This window comes from Canis aureus, chromosome X (assembly GCF_053574225.1).
Source record: "Canis aureus isolate CA01 chromosome X, VMU_Caureus_v.1.0, whole genome shotgun sequence".
In the NCBI taxonomy this organism is placed as follows: domain Eukaryota; kingdom Metazoa; phylum Chordata; class Mammalia; order Carnivora; family Canidae; genus Canis; species Canis aureus.
Window position 1 is genome coordinate 121164694 of NC_135649.1, and position 20418 is coordinate 121185111.

Genomic DNA, 20418 nt, shown 5'->3' on the forward strand with positions numbered 1-20418 from the left:
TCTGTGCCCGACAGACTGCAAAGTGTGCTCGGGTCCAGGGACCCACTTTGGCCAAGCGTCCGGGAAGCCAGCCATCCTGTGCACCTGCATTTGCAGCGTGGACCATGGGCCAGCGTGGTCCGCTGGGGGCCGACCCCTGGCCTGTGTCACAAGGTAAGGCTTCTAGCTTTTTCTAGCTTGTTACCTTCCGCATCCTCCCCGCCGCCAAAAACAATTTGTGTGGCTTCCTCCTCTGAATGCGTCCCAGGTGTGTTGGCATCGGGCTCTTGGTGCTGTGTGGGGATGCCATGGCCACCTGTCTCTCCCTCTCATACCTTCACAGCATAAAGGTGCAAAAGATGAAGGCTTGTTATGCCTGTGTCGTGAATGCAGGGTACACGTGCTAGAAACGTGGTTCTTTCCATGACGACTTGTGATTTCATGGGAAGGCTGTTGGTTCTCTACAGTAGCTACGTATTCCCAGACACAGTCTAGGAAAAAAAAAAAAAAAAAGCAAATGAGATGGCATTTTGCAAAGTGTGGGGAGCTAATGAGAAAGGAGAACTTACATAACTTATATAAAATGCACACACGAATGGACTATAGGTAAATACTGGTGTATTGATTGATATAGGATATCCTATATTTAGATCAAACACCAGTCTTCATTTGTGTGTGTGTGTGTGTGTGTGTGTGTGTGTGTGTGTAAGCACGGATTACTATTATAAGTAATTCAAGGGGAAGAAATACATCACTTCCAAGTGATCATAATATGACAAAAACCCTATACCTACCAGATGAAGACAAAGAGCTTGTACGGGGAACAAATGCATCTTTTATTTCGTAATGTCAGCTAAGGGAAGGGAGAGCTTTACTTGCACAAAATGTATAAAGGGGAAAAAAAAACTGGTATTATCCTACCACCCTAAAAATAACTATTACATAATTTCACATTGTGATGCCTTATTCTATTCCCCCTTTTAAATGTTTAAAATGTAAGTGCTATGATTGCCCAGAGAGACGGGGACATTACAGATATTTTGATGCCAATCGTGAAAGAATATTTAAAAAGTCGAATAGGATGTAAAAATGAACGTCATGGCCAGTGTTTGCAAGTGCATCCTATCACAACAAGTGTGCATGTCAAAATATGAATGCTACAATAAAAATTCAGTATAATGTGATTTTTTTTTCCTAAAGAATTCAAGAATCATTTAAATAGGAAATTAAACAGGACTCAGCTTTCTCTTGTAAAAGTGTTTCGAAAGCAAATTATGAACAAACAATTTAGTCCCACAAGTGCCCTTTGGGGAAATACTATTTGCTTATTGAAACATTACAAAGTATTGAACGTGATTCAATTGAATCACTCTCTCCAAAGAACAATTATTAAAAAAAAAAAATCCCAAACCAAAAACTATACTTTGGAAAGAATCATTATTTGGACACAGCGATTTTTTTCCTTTTAATTTTAATGTTTAACGATTGCTTTCAGCCCGCTGTTGCCAAATCATACATTTACATTTTTATTTTATAACTAGATAATAGGAAGTTTCTTCTCCAGTGATATTTTCTCCCTTTGGGAGAACTGTATTCATAATTTAAAAAAATTAATGGCAAAATGTGTTTCTATGATTTGATGAGAATCAGGATTCCAGCTGCGTCCTCCAAGTACAACCGTTGATCACGGGTGCGATTCGATGGAGTTCATTCACTGCTGTCTCTTTTATCTGCCTTAAGAGGATCACCTGTGCAGAAATGTATTCTTTCCCACAAATCTTTGTTTTGTCCCAAAGAAACATGACAACGATGGAAGATATCCCTTCTAGAGTTTCCTCTGTAAAAAAATAAATATGTGTGTATTTAAACTACTCCAGGAGGCACCTGGGTGGCTCAGTCATGAAGCGTCCACCTTTGGCTCAGGTCGTGATCCCAGGGTCCTGGGATCGAGTCCCACTTTGGGCTCCCTGTTCAGCGGGGATTCATCTTCTCCCTCTGCCGCTATCGCTCCCCCACATTTGTGCATTCTCTCTGTCTCTCAAATAAATAAAATATTTCAAAAAATAAGATACTTCAGACATGACTCTAAGCATTCAGTATTATACCGTTTATCTAGCACACGGTGAAGAAAGGTCCAGTCATCCTCCCCTTTCAACATCTGACGAAACGGACGCACAAAAAAATTGAACAAATGACCCACAGTCCCACATAAAGCGGTTCAAAGTCCCATAGGTAGTCAACAGAAGAATCAAGAGTCAAGAATGTTGATGGAATTCCATTTTCTTTGCTCTTAAATCATTACATAGTCACTTATGTAAGATAGTGCATTTGGTCATTATCTTTGATGCACATGTTTGTAGAAGATATAGATGCAGCAAATCACAATTATTCTATGACTTCTTTACTAAGCCAAGAAACTGGCTGCCCATGGGTACCATAAGCCTTCGGAGGCCCATCGCCTTTCCCGGCTGCCATGTTCTTTCTATGGAAACGTACTCCCCATGGAATCCCTACCAGCTCTCTGCAAACGTTGACCCAAGTCACTTCCTCATGGTGATAATGGAGCTTCAGATCCTGACCTATCTCTTCTCTTTTGCCCAATCCTCTTCAAGAGCAAAAACATTCATTTGTAAAAGAGCTGGCCAGGATCAAGTTTCGGGAGCAAATATTATATTATTATAATAGACTCTCAGTGGGATGTGATTTTTGATGCCATTCTCATCTGCAGGCTACTGGTCCCTACAGAGTTGAGCTCAGGGCTGTGCCCATGGAGCCAGATACAGACGAAGGATGTCCAGTGTTATAGACGTTCTCCTCACCTCTTCATGGACCTGTGGATCTTCCATAAACACCTACGTAGGAACCTTCCTCCCATCACGCGAAAAAGCATGGTCCCAGAGACTACAGTTTTCGACAAAATCCTGGCTCAAAGTCCAAGCTCTTTAACACATGACAGATAGGCTTACTTTACCATGCATGGAATTAATTTTCCCCTAGAAAAATATATAATGATGTTACAAGCCATATTCCAAAGTTAATCATTATTAATTGTATTCCCAATATAACGGAAGAAGCTGGATTTAGTGGTGGGAGTAGAGCATCCGTCAGAAGGCATGCCAAGCCATTGTTTAAAGTTTGCGCTTCTTGTGACATTTTAATTTCACACTTAGAAAATCAATTTGGGAGGTAGACGGTGAGGGCAGTGTGCATCCAGCTTATTCAACAACAAATTAGTTACCGCGATAAAGCAAATTAAACCAAATATATTTAGAGAGAAGCATCAGATGCGCGCTAAATAAAACAGCCAATAAACAGGAAAATTTAGCTGCATTCTCAAATCGTGCTTTAGGGATTTATGCTGATGAGCAGAATTACGAAACTTCAGTAGAACTGGTTATGTCACATACATCCAAGCAAGTGGCTTGGCTGTGGAGCCCTTTCAAGGTTTGTACATACAGAAAGGGATGCTCTCGTGCCGCACAGGGGAAGAGGGAAAAAAAAATCACCAAACCGAAAGGTTAAAGGAAGAAAGGTATAATAGATTTCCTTCTACAAATACCATTTTTGAAAAAAGGGTCTGTGGAGAGGAATGTGAGAGGAATAACAGATTTGTGGAAAGGTCAGTGGAACACCCAGGAAAACTTTGTACGTACTATCAGAAGGTGGATGCATCGTGGAAAATGAACCCTCTGCATCTGCAGGAATCCAGCGTGCACAGACGCATCACCCCCTGCTCCTGATCCATCCCATCCCGGTGTGTGCGGACATGTATTTTCTTCTTGTTTTTGATAGCAGCCTGTTGAGGTGTGATTGATCTACAAACAACTGCACGTGGTCAAAACTGACAATTAGAAACAATTAGGAAAAAAAAAAAAGAAACAATTAGGTATGTGTGAATGTAGACACGGATCTTTGACGCCACCACCGCTGGTAACCAAGCTAATGAACACATCCATCACCCCCAAAATTCCCCAGTGGCCCACCCTCCTTTCCTTTGTGATACAAACCCTTAACTCGGGATCAATCCTCTTAACAAACCTTTCAGGGTACAGTACAGTACTCCTAACGGTAGGCGCTGTGCTGCTCGGGAAATCTCTGGAAGTGGGGCAATGTGTTTCCTGCAGTGGTCACGTCTGTGCAATCACTACCATCCTCCATGTGGTCAAGCTTGTCTAAAATTATGCAAATGTGCTATGAATTGCCTTTCATCTTGAAGGCCACCCTACTGGGTTGACCAGTACCCCTCAAAACTCATGCCCTCCCAGAACCCGTGAAGGTGACCCTATTTGCGCATGTTGGTCAAGTTAAGAGGAGGTCATCGTTAATTAGGGCGAGCCCGAGTCGAGTGATTGATGCCCTTATAAGAAGATGGAAATTTGGATGCCAACCCAGAGGGAAGAGGGTTCTGTGAAGGCAGAGGTAGAAATGGGAACGATGTAGCTGCAAACCACCTAGCGTCAGGGATTTCCAGGAGCCCTCGGAAGCTGGAATAAGCAGGAAGGGCCCTCCCTGAGAGTCCAGAGGAGAACAGTCCCGCCCCACAAGGATCTCAGACTTCTGGTCTCCAGAACCGGGAAAGAGTATTTCAGGATTTGGAGCTGCCCGGCATGAGGTCCCGAGTTACAGCAGTCCCAGGGAACGAACACAGTTATTGTTAGCATATTGGACCTTTAAAATCATGGGGGTAAAATAAAATAAAATACAATAAAATAAAATAAAATAGTAAAGTAAAATAAAATAAATAAATAAAATAAAATAATAAAATAAAATAAAATAAAATAAATTAAATTAAATCATGGGGGCTTTCGCATCTGATTAAGAAATAGAAGCTCTTCACTATATCCGCGCTTAACAATGTGCATGGTGCCCTTCCTGCCTTAGAAATACCTCAATGCACATCGGTGATGCATTTCTTATCATTTATCTTCCCTGTGGTGGTTTTAAGAGGATTACTATTCACATCTTATAAATCGCCCTATGAAAAATACGCTGTATAATTACCCGAAAGACCTGAGGATATCATCGCAAAATTGTCACTGAATTTCTAAGTCCTGACAACGTAAAACTGAAAGTGGCTTTTGGAACCAGCCTCAGTGGGGAGGCACAGATTCTCAGAGTTGAGGACACTTCCAAATCACTGGAAAAATGCACTACAAATGCACATCCCAGGCCTTGCCTGGTGATTCTGATCCCGTAGATGTGGGCGGGACAAAGACAGGTGTGGGTGAGGGAGCCCCCAGGGGGTCCAGAGGCAGGTGATGGAGGCGGACGATGCTTTAGAGCCATCTTGTGGTTTATCCACTCCGTGTCGCTGGAAAGTCAACATAACTAGCCAGGGCCTCAGGTTCTCATGTGTAGAATGGGAAAAAACAATGATGACACCTTTTCTATTTATAACAACACCTTCTGTTGATATAAGGATGGAAGGAAGAAGACGTGTACATTTTTGTGCAATACTAATTCATATTGCATACTACACCATATCATATAAATATAAATTTTATATATTACATGAATGCCAATATGCTATGTATAATTTTAATAGGTGCACGTATTATCCATATGTAAACATGTGTATTATATTTAAAATGTCATTATACAAATGTGTATCTCTATAGAATATAGTCCCACAATGTATATATTTCTCAGCCCAGTGTGTGAGTCATATTGAGTTCTGCATAAACAGCAGAACCTTTCCATTTTAATTTCAAACCTATTGTTTTAGAGACGAGAATACTGAAATTGTAGAAATCAGAATTTTTTTCCGAATGGATGACATGCCCAGGGTTTCACGTTGACTTCATGCTGATTCCTTACTAAAAATCAGTTTTTATCTCCAATCCTCTCCTGTAAAAAAAAAAAAAAAAAAAAATCAGTAAAGAAGATGCATTATTTTATCTGTGTGTTTCATTTTATATTTTTTAAAGCCATATTCTTTTTATCCAGTTTACCCTTTTAGGGGGAAAAAAAAAGATGTTGCTTATTGAACTTTTGGTCGTATCATTTAAATTCGTGATATATTATTAAAGTATTTAACTTGAGGGCAGTGCTTTCTTTCCATGAACGGACATTTGTGAAAGAAGCAGTCAGTGAGGCTGTGAATATAAGAATTTATCATTTGTAATTCTTTAAAATGTGTTTTGTGCAGCCGTATAATTTCTGAGTAATGCCTCCCCCTGCCGTAAATTATTTCAGCATGCGGAAAATCTACCTATGCACTTTTTCTGCCCTACGTGCACATCTCAAAGCCCATCCCCCTGCAATTAGAAACCATCCATCGGAGTCGAGGAGGTTCATAGATATTTAATATTTGCAGAGCGCCTGCAGCCGGCAGAGTAGAGATCCATCACTCCCAGCACACACTGACCTTTGGCTCCCGGGAGAGTGATCCCGTTGTGGCTGGAGAATGATATCTTGCTCAATAGCAAAGATCCAAACATGCTTTGTCTTCATCAAGGCTGTAATTACGCCGGAGCAGGTGGCCCAGGGACTGAACCGCCTTGGGGTACACGGAGGCGTTAGGCAAAGGATTAGGTGGGGCGCCCAGTCGTCAAGCCCTGATTAGGCTGCTTGAGTTAAAATGAAGGAATATCAATCTTCATGCCGCTTGCTGTAAGTGCCTCGCCGGGGAGGCAGGCTCGCTTGTGCCTCAGTCTCCCCTCACCAGAGGCTGCGTGTCCCTGGTCCTGTGCAGCAGCGTAGAGGCCACGGCTCCCTGCCTGGGCCTTCAAACCCGAGACATGCTTGCAAAGCTCTTCCTTTTGTCTCGTGCTTTGTGTCTTGTGTTTGAGGTTGGCCTTTCCCTTGCTCAGGAATTCACGCTGCGTTGTTCTAACTGCCTCCCACAGTGGGGAGCCAAGGCCACAGGGCTTGAAGGTGCAATGAGATTTTTCTGGTGTCCTTCCACATCCGTGTGTCATGTCAGCAGTGAGGGAGTCACAGTCAGGAATGGAGGCTAAGCCAACCTCACCTCCTCCAGTAAGTCTGCACCCCTAACTGCAATGGTCCCGGCAGAGGCAATCTGCATTAAGTCTGTATGAGACTCCTGCAGCTGCTATAACGAACTGCCACAGATTCAGCGGCCCGACACAACATCGACATATCTGGTGGCAGTTCTGGAGGTAAGAAGTCTAAAATGGGTCTCACCAGCTCATTCCCCCAGCTGTTGGTGAGGCTGCATGCCTCCCGGAGGCTCTAAGGGAGAATCCATACCCTTGCCTCCTCCAGCTGCTTCGAGACACCTTCCTACGTCCTCAGGTGCATCATGCTGACCGCCGCTTGCATCTTCACATCTCCTTCTCTGATTCTGAACGTCCCTCCTCCCTCTTAAAAGGACCCTCATGACGACACTCAGCCCACCTGGATAATGCATGATTTTTAACGGGATCGCATCTGCAAAGTCCCCTTTGCTGAGGGAGCTCACACACTCATGGGCTGCCGGGGGGATGGGGATGTGGGCATCCTTGACGGTGGTTGTTTTGCCTTACCCGATTCCCCTCCCACTTCTGAGCTCAGCATATGCAAGCTGCCAAAGTGGACAACCGGTGGTTCTCGGTTGACTCCAGGCTTGCGGGAGGGCGTCACCAGTTCCACAATGACACCGTGAAAAAAGAGGTCAATACCATACGCCTGAATTAGAACGCCAAATTAGACTTCTCACTTAACTTTATTGGACTGTGTTGGGGAGATTTAGCTATTGAGAATATAGCTCCATGAACTAATATAAGATAGGGTTGTAAATTTTCATTTGTGATGGGATTTAATTTTCATAGATATTGGGAAGGTGATCTTTATTTGCATTTAAAATGGTGCATGGATGGATTAAGAAAAAAATATGATTGATGGACAGGATTATTAGAAGCTATATTCAAAGGGTGATTGCTTTCACAAATGATCATTCAGCAAGCCAGGCATGGAAAATGGATGATAACTCACTTACTGTTTGCAATAAGGATCCTGCAATACGGTATATTTATAAATATTTTCCTAACTGCTGTATGAATTTTAGAAATAACAAAGCCATATCTGTCGTACTCGAAAGACTATTTTAACGCTATTTCAGGGAGAAGGGGTGTAGAATGAGCTTTATTAGCCTATAATCTGGAGGTTGAAAACACTATACCCTCCGATGATTTCATGTTTATTGCTAAACCTCTTCCTGATTCTTAAACCGTTTCAATGGAAAAAAACAAAAAACAAAAAAAAAAAAAGAGAAAACTGCTGCATTATTCCTAAGATAGACTTTTTAGGCTTGGTCTGTTTGGATAAGGATCTAATTTAGGTTTGTGGAATCATCTTAATGAGACACAATGTCCTCCGTTGAAAGGTGTCTAAATTTAGCCATGCACATAATAAACCTAGTCTCTATAATTGGGTAGGATAACTTGATGGAAAATTGTCGCTCAGATTTAGATTAAATGTAAAGGTAAGCAATCCAAAAGTCACACGCGACTTGCTATGTCACCATGGATACGCCAAAGCGAAAACACGAGAAAAATCAGGGAAGTAGCAAACACAGGGACTTAATTTGTGATGTGAAACAGGTCACCCAGGATGACTCAGAACACCTGTGTTCTTGCTTTTTTTTTTTTTTTTTTTTTTCCTTTTCCCAAAAGATTTTGGAAATGCTGTTTCCTGGTGAGAATACTGCACTGAGTGTGCATTTACGTGGTTCTTGTGTATCGCCGCCCAAGATCTTCCGATTCGGCATCTGCTTTGTAGCCAGAGACTCCAGCGAGTCATACGTGCCCTCGAAGCAGACACATGCCACCTTAGTACCTGCTGGATGCCCAGTAAGGACTGACTGAACTCGGCTGAACTGATGTTACGTTTGACGTCCCCAGGAGAAGACTCGTTTGTGTCAACTGTCCTCACTGGAAATAGCTGCTGAGGCAGAAGCATCTAGCATCAAGGTACCTATTTCCATCTGATTTGGCTTTTGTACTTGAACAAGGGTCTGACCTTCCCAGGTAAGCACGTCAATTTGGGATCTGCCAAGCGTTTCCCTCGAGGACACGTCGGGGGAGATTCTTTTTCACCTCTTATACTTGCAATTGCTTTTCCACACTAGTATGAAGCTAATGAATGCCATGGACAGATGTAATTAATAAGTAGATTTGAGCTGAGAGAAATAATGAATTCCTTATATGTTACTAATTTACCCCTTCCTCATGGGCAGACTTGCTTACATAAAGATCCTAATTTAGAAGTGTGATTAAGAAGCCTGATGCCTCGCAGTGATGGGTCAGGGGAGATAAATTGCTCAGTATTTTCACATCTCACATTTTAATTTTGTACTCCATATTGCACATCTGACGCTTCCACGAATAGCTGCTTTGAAGGTCACTGTGTGATTTTTAATGTGTTAAAAGTAGAAGTATCGTTTGGACTAGGTGGTTTAAAACCCCTTGTGGGGGAAAAAAAAAAGATGTAAAAAAAAAAATCAACCCAAATGTGCCTTCCCGTGCTTCAACGTTAATTTCAGTGTGTTTGAATTCGTGATGGCAACACTTACACCTGTTATGAATTGGATCGTTACAATCCTGTATTTATTAAAATGAGATGTTTTAGTCTTGCACTTTTATGAAAGATAATTTCCAAGTCTTATCATTGAGTTTTAATTTTACATGACTAATACTAATGAATCTTCAAAACTAATAAATAGTAATCGAGTCGGCTCATAAGAAGTAAGGACAACCATGAAAGTGAATTCTGAAATGGTGTGTTGATAATTCTTTGGAAGAGTATGCCTACAAAATGAATCTTTAAACTTTTCCAAATGTGTGTCTTTGTGGTAATAAGAAGAAGTGTTTATAGCCTATGGGATCTCAGGTGAGATCCAAGCACAGCAGTGAGTCTGAGCTGTACAAAATGATATCTGAATTTAGGTAATTTTTGAACAGAAACCCACTAAAAAGGAAAAGTTTCACTCATAAGATGTGCCATTTAATCCATAAATCAACACCCAATCCTCCTGATTAAGGAGATGAGAAATGTGGGGCCAAGCAACGATGCAATTTTCTCCCCCAATTTGTCCCCCAGACCAGGGCTGGAGAACAGGTTTCCACCAAGAGCTGAGTCCCCAGAACAAGGTGCTCCCTCTGTGTAGAGCGAGGTGAGAAATGCTGGTATGGGGACAGGTGAACCCCCTGCTCATATTCTTTGCTTTGGGCTCTTTCATGTTACAGCAAGGCCTCCTGCTTGGGATGCTCCAGGTTTCCCCAGTAAATGATGCCAGAGGTTCCCCGGGACATCACTGAGTGATGGTTGCACTTCCATTTGACCAGAGCCATGTTTGGAAAGGGTAGCTCCTCGTTTTCTACAGCAATGCACATGGTGGCCTGAAGCTTGCAAAAATGTGATTGCAATCTGTCCACTCTATCCCCTTTTTCTTCTACTCCCAGTTACCAAGGAAACCATGCTCATTAGGATGGTTGTCTTTAGGAGAGTCATGCCCACCCAACCCAGAAGGAACCATCAGTAGCTTCACTTCTCAGGGATCGGGGTGGGGGTGGGGGTGGGGGTGCTAATACTTTGTGGAGATTTGCCCAATCCCTTTGTCTAACCTACGGAGACCCTGGTGTCATCGTGGCGTCTGCCAAGTGAATACAATACAACGGTGTCTTTGTTTATGCGCTTTGGGGAGTGAACAGATTCAGCCTCTGTGAAATGCCAGACTAGGCGTGTCACTCAATTTTTTTCTCACCCTTTCAAAGAAGAGCAGCAATTTATATTCTCTCTATTGGTTTAATGCAATAGATATACTGATCATTATATTTTTTCACAGAAGTTCAGAACTTGCACGTTACACATCACAAAAGCAAAGGTTGCACGCATGAGATGTATTGCTTGATTCTAAGTTTGTTGCACGTTGTGATCCCAATGTGGTATGTTACCTGAATGTAAGGTTTTAGAAAGTGCCCAATATTCTTTTTTTTTAAAGTTTATGTAGGAACGTATTTACATAATCTCTACGCCCAACGTAGGGCTCAAACCCACAACCCCAAGATCAAGAGGTGCACGCTCCGCCGACTAAGCCAGCCAGCCAGTCGCCCCAGAAAGTGCCCATTATTCTGAAACACTGACACACACATTATGTTTGTGCACCACAAAATACTAATAATTTATCATTCTTATATAAAAACATAGCAATTCTGAGTCAGATGGAGGATCAAATTTTCTGAACATGTGTTTGGAGAAAATAGCATGGGTTTCAGATGGAAGCTGACATGACCTCTTCTTTGATTTGTAGTCATAAGATACAACGATGGCCAGGGAAAAGTAGCATATTTTATTTTTGGTCCCCACTACACCCATGAGTAATTATATGAACCCAGAAATAGCAAGGAATTCATTTTTTTAAAGCTTTTTTACACAGAGGTTGCTAAATCATTGAAGCTGAGTTTGTCATCACTGGGGTAGAGTGGACGCACACACAACAATACCGCCTCGTCAGATTGCTTCCCATAAATATCTGTCATGGCTTCTTTCAGACTGTATCCATTTTATATTCTCTTCTGCTCCTTGGTGGGGGGGGAACTCCTCATTATAATATTAATAGTTATTATTATACTGAGGCTGCTTGATTTGTTCATTTATGTTGAATATCAACCACATTTGTGCAATATTTTAGATAGTTTGCCCTATCTGAAGATCTATTGGTAAAGGAATCTGAGGGAATGAGGAGTGCTAAGAACTTTATGATGCCTAAAAAAGATTAGTTTGAAATAATTAAATGATCACAGTTCTGTAAATTTACTAAGTCTTTAAAGTAGACACTTAAAATGGCTGGATGTTAACTGTTGTAAATTATAATTCAATAGAGGTGTTTAAAGAGCACATTGACTTCTTATACAGGCAATTGGAGTAGAGTTTTATAAAATTAAAGTAGACTAGAAACCAAGTTTGTGATTTAAAAAATTCCTATCTATAACAACGAAGGGATTGGCAAAATTATGCAACTCCTTTGTAGCTAAGAAAGTAGATGGCATCTTGCCTTGTTGGCACTGACTTTCTCCTGCATTGTCTGAGCCCTACCGAGGCTCTTCCAGGCATCGCTCGCTTCCTGTGTCTCATGGTGGTGTATGTACTCTGGGATGTCTTGTCCATAGAATTGGCCCTTAAGGGGCATCTGGGTGGCTCAGCAGTTGAGCATCTGCTTTTGGCTCAAATCGTGATCTCGGGGTCTTGGGATCGAGTCCTGTATCAGGCTCCCCTTGGGGAGCCTACTTCTCTCTCTGCCTGTGTCTCTGCCTATGTCTTTCTCATGAATGAATAAATAAAATCTTAAAAAAAAGAATTGGCCCTTAAGATAAATTTCAGACCATTCCATCTTTCTGCATATCTTAATTGTTGAGTTTAGGTGTCTCTCAGCTACAGCTTCCTGAGGACCATTCCCTCAGAGCTTTGCATTCTCCAACATGTATAAAACTTTACTTATTATTTTATGAATGGCACAGTGTCTTCCAAGGGGGGAAAATACATATATGTCTACCGAGGATTATATATTTAGTAAAAATAGATTTCAGAAGGAAATCATAAAAAACAGAGTGGAGAAAAACACAATAGAGAACTGAAAACCATCACAGAGAATTAACAGACCCAAAAGTTGGTTCTTTGGCCAAAATTGACACATCCTTAGCTAGACACACCGAGAAAAAAAAGAGAAGAATCATACTACTAAGATCAGACCTGAAAGTGTGGACATTGCTACTAGTCTTATCAAAATGGAATGGATATCAAGAGAATGCTATGAACAATTAGATGGCAAACATCCCATAAAAGAGCTGACATGATCAAGCTCTTGGAAACATACAAACTACTAAAGCTGAAGAAAGAATAAGTAGGAAATATGACTCTCCCTGAAAAAATTATACTTCAAAAATGAGGGGAAAATGAAAATATTTTCAGATGAATCAAAGCTAAGTAAATTCTCAGCCAGCAGATGTACACCACAAGAAATTCTAACAAACATGCATCATCTCGAAGACAAGTAAAACCAGATAGAAACATATCTACCCAGGAACAAACAGGGCTAGAAATGGTAGTTTTACATGTAAACAGGAAATAATTGTGTGGCTTTTTTTTTTAAGATTTTATTTATTTATTCATGATAGACATAGAGAAAGAGAGAGAGAGGCAGAGACACAGGCAGAGGGAGAAGCAGGCTCCATGCCAGGAGCCTGACGCAGGACTCGATCCCGGGACTCTAGGACCACACCCTGGGCCGAAGGCAGGCGCTAAACCACTGAGCCACCCAGGGATCCCGAAATAATTGTATTTTAATGCACCAAATCATAATTCAGTGTGTGAAATAAAGCAGTAAAAAATATATCCTGCATTATGTAACACACACATACAAAACTATGTGACAAAATGGCACAAATAAAGAATAGGGCTGTGTACAATGTGAAGTTCTTACATGATATACAAAATGGTATAAATTATTTGAAAGCAGCTTGTTATAAGTTAATATAAGTTAAATATATATAAAATATAAAATAAGCTAAAATATTGTAAAATAAGCAAATACTCACCCATAAAAAGCCCATAGCAGAGCTAAAACGGAATATTAAAATATACCCGACCCAAGGAAAAAAGAAGGTATGACAAACAGAAAACAAATAATAACATAGCAGATTTATACCTTTCATATAATAGTTATAATTGCATCAAAGGTAAATGACCCCCATCCAGTCTTATTTCAAGAGTAATATAAAGTGAACTCAAAGTCTGATTTTTAAATATCATACTAGTTATGCTTCAAAAAGCAAATCAAAACAGGTAAAATCAACATTAAGAATATTTTAGGGGCTCCTGGATGGCTCAGTCTGTAGAGCACGTGACTTGCCATCAGGATCCTGAGCTCAAGCCCCATGTTAGGTGTAGAGATTACTTAAAATTTAGGGGAAAAAAGACCAGAATATTTTATATAACCCAAGATACACAAAGTCTTACTCTATTAGGATGTAGTAAGGTTAAAATATGAATGACACGTCATATCATTTTTTGTTGCCTTCACCTTCAGAAAACTACCCATGGATTAGATAAGGAATCACAAGGGAAATTAATACAATTTTGGTTTGAATCATATGGGAAATGTAACATAGCTTTTGTCTTGTAGCATCTGAGGTAATAGAAACACCCTTTATTTTGACAGGGATGTCGGTTACACAGGTGTATACATTAATCAAAACTCAAACTATTTTATTTATTTGTGTAAAAAGTGGATGCGTAAGAAACTAATGCAATGAAAGTCCCCACTGGCCAGATAACACCACCAACAAAGATAAAACATTCGTGAAAACAAGGCAGAAAAAAAAAAAGAAAACAAGGCAGAAAAATAAAATTCTATATATTGAAATTCTTATGTGAATAAGTGAATTCTACATAAATAACTAATTTACATTAACATATTTATATTAATAAAAATTCTATGGCTTTTGTCAGGGCACATTTGTGTGCAGCTATAAGGCAAAATATTTGGGAAAAAAATTATCATCCAAAAATAAATTTTCAAAACGACTCAAAGGAAAACATATGAGTGTAGATTTCAACTGGCTATCAGTATAGATTGCATTAGGCACTTTAGGGCACAATTTTTATTCTTTATTTTATGTATTTGTTTTTTTTTAAGATTTTATTTATTTTTTGAGACACACAGGGAAATCGTGACCCGGGAGAAAGGGACAGAAGGAGAGGGAGAGGTAGACTGTCCACTGAGTGGAGAGCCCAACATGAGGCTCCATCCCAAGACCCTGATCATGACCTGAGCCAAAGACAGATGCTTAACCACCTGAGCCACCCAGGTGCCCCAAGGGGACAATTTTTTAAAAATATTTTATTTATTTATTCATGATACACAGAGACAGAGACAGAGACAGAGACAGAGAGAGGGAGAGAGAGAGAGAGGCAGAGACACAGGCCAAGGAAGAAGCAGGCTCCATGCAGGGAGCCCGACATGGGACTCAATCCCGGGTCTCCAGGATCACACCCCAGGCCGAAGGTGGCTCTAAACCGCTGAGCCACCCAGGGATCCCAAGGGGACAATTTTTAAATAGAAATCACAGTGTTTCTATTGCTTGATAGTGATCATTTTACAAAACGTACCATATTTTTACATAAACAGCCATGTTTGGCCCATCAGATTATGACTTCACTGCCAGCCTCCGATGGCATGTGACATCAGAACCTCTTCAGGCACATCTTCCAAGGACCCTCTGGGCTGTACCTTTCTCTAAGTTGTTCAGTGGTTCAGTATGTTCCCACCTGCCTTCCATCATCCAGAAGTGTGTGAGGCTTCGCACCTGCTGGTGACTTCCCCTTCTACTTGCTTCATAGAACTGTGTTTACTACAAGCTCTTCTTTCCTCCAGCTGTTGGACTGAGTCTCTTGAGTGGTGGGAATTAAAGCCGTGAGTTCACCCTTCCCGATTCAACCAGATGTCTCCACTCCACCATAGGGCCCTGCCGCCACTTGCCTGGGCACGTGTCATAGTCCACAGGACAGTTCGATGGCCCTCAATCTCTCCTTTCGGGATAGCATCTACACAGATTTGGAGGCATGACCTAGTCATGACATAGAACCAATTACATGCTTCCACTACTCAAAAGGAAGAAAGATAAATATCATAATTTGGTAGACAAAGACCTTCATAGTATTTTCTTAATGTAGTCTCCCAAGCCCAACCTGACACTTGGCTCAGCACGTTGGCCACCACCCCACCTGGATAATGTGGTGTCCCCCTGACTCTGACTTCAAACTCTAATGTGGTCACTATGTTTGGCTATAACCATGGCGTACATGAACAGTGTCCCTACAAGATTTGACTGACTGTGATCTAAGGTGTAGACAATCTGGCAGTCAGGAGGTCAAACACCGTTGAGTTGGAAGATGTTATCTTGTAGCTGGTTTATGTGAGAGAAGGCATGAGGGAGAGAGGAAAAAAATGGGGGTCGGGGGCGTGGGAATCAGGATGGATTTTTAAAAATTGGGAACTTATCCATACATGAAAAACTTGACACCACTGTTCCCAGAATTTACATTCAGGTTGGCAGAGAACCAACCACCATATGGAGCTAGATAATTACGTCCGTCCATATTGTAGAGTTGACCCGTGGATTAACATGACACTCTTATCGATTCTGTACATCTCTTATTTGAATACAATTTATCAAAATCAAGCCAGGGCGCTCTCTTAGCAAATTTATAGGTTCTGTCAATCTCCTACCTTCCTGATCTCTCTCTATCCTTTTCCAAAGGATGAAGTTCATCAGAACTTCATGGGACTATGATTCTATGATTCTGTCAATCTCCTACCTTCCTGATCTCTCTCTATCCTTTTCCAAAGGATGAAGTTCATCAGAACTTCATGGGACTATGATTTCAGCCACACGGTTTCACAGAAATCCAGTAGATCTCAGAAAATAACTTTCCAAAGGTCCTGGGACCCGGTGACTTCATTAAATACATTGAATAATGTGAGCATCTTACATGACAACAATATCCCAAGGGGTAAGTGGGTACGAGGGAGAGTCCGCTGAATAGTGAGGTATCTAGGTAAGTCGAAATATATCACAATGCTTTGTGTGCCCCTGTTACATCATAAATTTTACAATTTATTCTTTAAAGAAACCCACCTTAGCATGTATTGCTCTTATCATATCCATTTCTGTGAAGACACAATAAGTGTTAGACCAAAACAAAAATGTGAAGGGGAAAGAGCTCACTTTATTTTTCTCATCTATTCCCCATAATGAGCTCCATTGGAGACAACTTCCCGTCATCTGAAATGTATACATCCAAAGAACTGTATTCACGTGGATCTTTGGGTCTTCCCTCTGTTGTCGTCATTGTTGTTTTTCCTAAAATTTAGACAAAAATCAGCAATTATCTGAATGAACAAGGCTTTGGTTGTTTTTACTTTTTTTTTTTTTTTAAGATTTTTTATTTATTTACTCATGAGAGAGAGAGAGAGGCAGAGACCCAGGCAGAGGGAGGAGCAGGCTCCATGCAGGGAGCCCAACGTGGGACTCCATCCAGAGTCCCCAGGATCACGCCCTGGGCTGAAGGTGGCGCTAAACCACTGAGCCACCCGGGATGCCCAGTTGTTTTTACTTTTAAATTGGAAATCTTCACTTTAAATGCATGGATGTGATGAAAGGAAGTCTCTAGATACCTCCTTCTTCTGATTTTCTTTTTAATTATTTCAGTGAAACCATGGAAAATGAGTCAGATTGAGTCTATGAATACTAGACAGGAGGTTTTCCCTTCCATAACCTTATCGTTTCTCAGTAAAAGGTTGAGTTTATCTTGCCTTCCCAAGCTATTTATTGAGAAGATCCAAACTGATGCATTTCATTCATATTTCATTCAGAATCATGTCTTTGTACGAAGGCTTGATTTTTTTTCCTGAAATCGTTCAGACTTTCATTTCTTATTTTATACCTTACATGGAAAAATCCCTTAATCTTTCTTTAATGGAATTCTAGGACAGTCACATAGATCAATTTGAGCCAGTTGCATTATTTAGTCTTTAGGATTGTTTTATGTGTATTTGCCATTTGTGAACCGAGAGCACATCATATTTTATAAAATAGACACGTATGGTAATAATGAAATATATCTATCACTTGCTCATTAGTGTCTGTATTCATATTTCTGTCATGTATTGCACTCCTACAAAAAAAATGTAACAAACCACATCTTTCTTTTTCTGTTGCAAATCCAATGCTGTTAATTTTACCCCAAATGGTAGTCAATTCGTAGAGACTCAGCGTAAATGGTGTTAAGCCATACATATTGTAAATAAAACTTGCGTATGCTTTGTCATTTCTATTTCACTTTTCTGTGTCACAAAAGTTTCATTTTAATTGGAAACTCTCTTGCCTGTAAAGATGCATTTCTCCAGGATACTATGCGGTTTACTGAGTAGGAAAGAGAACTTCCCTACGGTATTAATTAATCCATTTCTTCCTCGTTGCCTCTCAAGGACACATGGTGACAAACCCCAGAGGAGGAGAAGAAAAGCCACCTCTCCAGCAGCCTTGGTTCTATACACCAAGATGCACTGGAGGAAACGGGGACACATATGTTTGAAATAACGTGGTGTCGACGATTTCCATATATATATTCAAAATGAATACAGACGATACTCTACTGTTCCATGCGATCATGGAAAAATCCATGGCAGTCTTCAATAAATCTGTTATTGTCTTTATCACTACTTTATATTCCATAAGTAAAGCGGGAGACTTGTAGAAACACAAGTTTGACAAAGTTGGGTTCACTGTAGGATCAGTTTACTCTGTATTGTAAGCCAAAGTATAGACATTATACGAAAATTGAAGTAAGGGGTATTTGCAGTTAGCCAATGCCCTTCTCAGCCTTTTTTTTTATTATTATGATTATGATTACGATGATTCTCCTTCAAATATTTGTAATGCTTCAGGGAAGGGAAGATGATTCAGAGATTCTGGAGAACCGTTGTATCACGTTAGAACTCTTCCACTTGGAAAATTTAATCCTCGGGTCGCCCACCCATCAGTGGAAAGAGGGAAGGGAAAGACATGATACTCATCGTAAAGCCATTACAAAGTGTGGAGATTGGTTGTCGAGGCCGAGCGTTGGCTAAAAGCAAGTGTGCTCCTTCCTGATGGCAGTCGTCATAGAGTCTCACAGACTGAATGGGATCAAATAATGAAAAGTTTGTCCTCCGATGGTCCTGGGGGCTGGTGGGCCTGGGCCCTTGTGACATGTGTTCCATGTTCCATGTTCCATGTTCCATCTGTTCCATGCCTTTCCCGTAGCTTCTGGGGGTTTCCTGGCCAGGTCCACCATGACTTCGCTAACACACACCAGTCTTCATCTGCAAGTGACATTCCCCCTGCCCAAGTGTCTGCATCTCCCCTTTCTAGAAGGACACTGGGCATATCAGGGCCCCACTCTACTCCCACATGACCTCGTCTAAATTAATTCTGTGGCAACGACCCCGTTTCCAGATGGAGCAATTTAGGAAGACTCTAGCTTACGGTGTTCTCTGGTCATTGAACACACTTGCTTAGAGCCTGCTGGGGGTCATGGGTCCGGGCTCTTTGATGAGTGTTGTCAATCAGTCCACGTGAGAAGTGTGGCTGATGGTGTTTGGATCTCCATCTCTAGTCTGTCTTCCTCCTGTTCCTCCCCCCTCCTCCTCCCACTCTCCATCATTTTCTTTCCTCCTCCTACTTCTTCACCTCCTTCTTTCTCTTTTCAACACACACAGACACACATCACCTTGACTCCTCAGAGCACTTTTGGAACCACTAACACCTTTACGATAGACACTACTCCCATCTGCAAACACGATATATCCCCCCAATGATGGGCCTGTCCTCACTCTTCTCTGTGCGTGTCTGGCACGACTATGGGAAGACACTATTGTGAACGTGCCATTGGAAACATTACCATATCCTTAAAGGATAGTTTCTTTTTTCTTTTTTTTTTTTCTTTTTTTACTGGCATGGTTGGTAGGCACGATGGATGTTATCTGTGTTTTCTTTATTAACCGGTGAAGTTACTAATTCTAATAGCTTTGTTGTAGATTTTTTATTTGGATTTTAAACTCACAAAGCCTTGACTCTCCTTTTCCAATCATATTATTTGCATTTATCTTTACTGTTCTGCATGTGCTGCCCAGTAATCCTGCTGCACCGTGGAAAGACCTGAGAATGTCAGCCACACGAGTCTCATTCCCAATCTCAGGAGACTCTTTCCCCATTTCAGCCCCAAAATATGCTGTTTGATGTATTGTGGTCTCTCTTTTTTTTTTTAAGATTTTATTGATTTATTCATGAGAGACAGAGAGAGGGAGAGAGAGAGAGAGAGAGAGAGAGGCAGATACCCAGGCAGAGGGAGAAGCAGGCTCCACACAGGGAGCCCTACACGGGACTCAATCCAGGGACCCCAGGATCACACCCTGGGCCAAAGGCAGGCGCTAAACCGCTGAGCCACCGGGGCTGCCCCTGTGGTCTCTTTTTCTAAAGTTGAAATCTATTATATGTTTAGGGAAGGTCCCTTCGAATGTCATGATGCAGATACATTTTATTAATTATAGTTAATATCTTTCATCCTTTTAAAATGCATTTTTCTGCATTTATGGAAATGTCACATATGTATTTTCCTGTTTCTTTTATTATGGTTGTTTACTTTAAATGACTCAAATTTTAATCACCTTTGTATGCTTGTATTCCTTAAATTAATCCTACTTTAAAATGTTGTATTATGTGATGTTTCCCTTTATCACTGGAATATATATATATAATGTATATATAAATTCTATCACAGAATACATCTTACTATGTATTATAATTACACATAATTTTATAAATTCTGCATCAGTAAGAAGGATTGTCAGAAGACTGGACTCCAATTTTCTTCCTTTTGATTGTTTTCTTAGGGTTT

General features: G+C 40.8%; 1 protein-coding gene and 1 long non-coding RNA gene across 4 annotated transcripts in view; one reads left to right on the forward strand and one right to left on the reverse strand.

Moving 5' to 3' along the window:
* The first annotated feature begins 8382 nt into the window (after positions 1 to 8382).
* LOC144307784 (uncharacterized) overlaps positions 8383 to 20418 on the forward strand; it is a 64168-nt gene continuing 52132 nt past the window's right edge. For 2 of the 3 annotated variants that reach the window (XR_013374499.1, XR_013374500.1), the window contains exon 1: positions 8388 to 8891. The gene's annotated coding sequence lies outside the window, so the exon portion shown is untranslated. Of the gene's footprint in view, positions 8892 to 20418 lie in introns of all 3 variants that reach the window. The other variant, XR_013374498.1, reaches the window with a different exon arrangement.
* LOC144307751 (uncharacterized) lies at positions 16681 to 18715 on the reverse strand. The gene is made up of 2 exons (XR_013374473.1): positions 18571 to 18715; positions 16681 to 16841 (listed from the first exon to the last, which is right to left on the reverse strand). It is a non-coding gene; the product is annotated as an uncharacterized LOC144307751 (long non-coding RNA).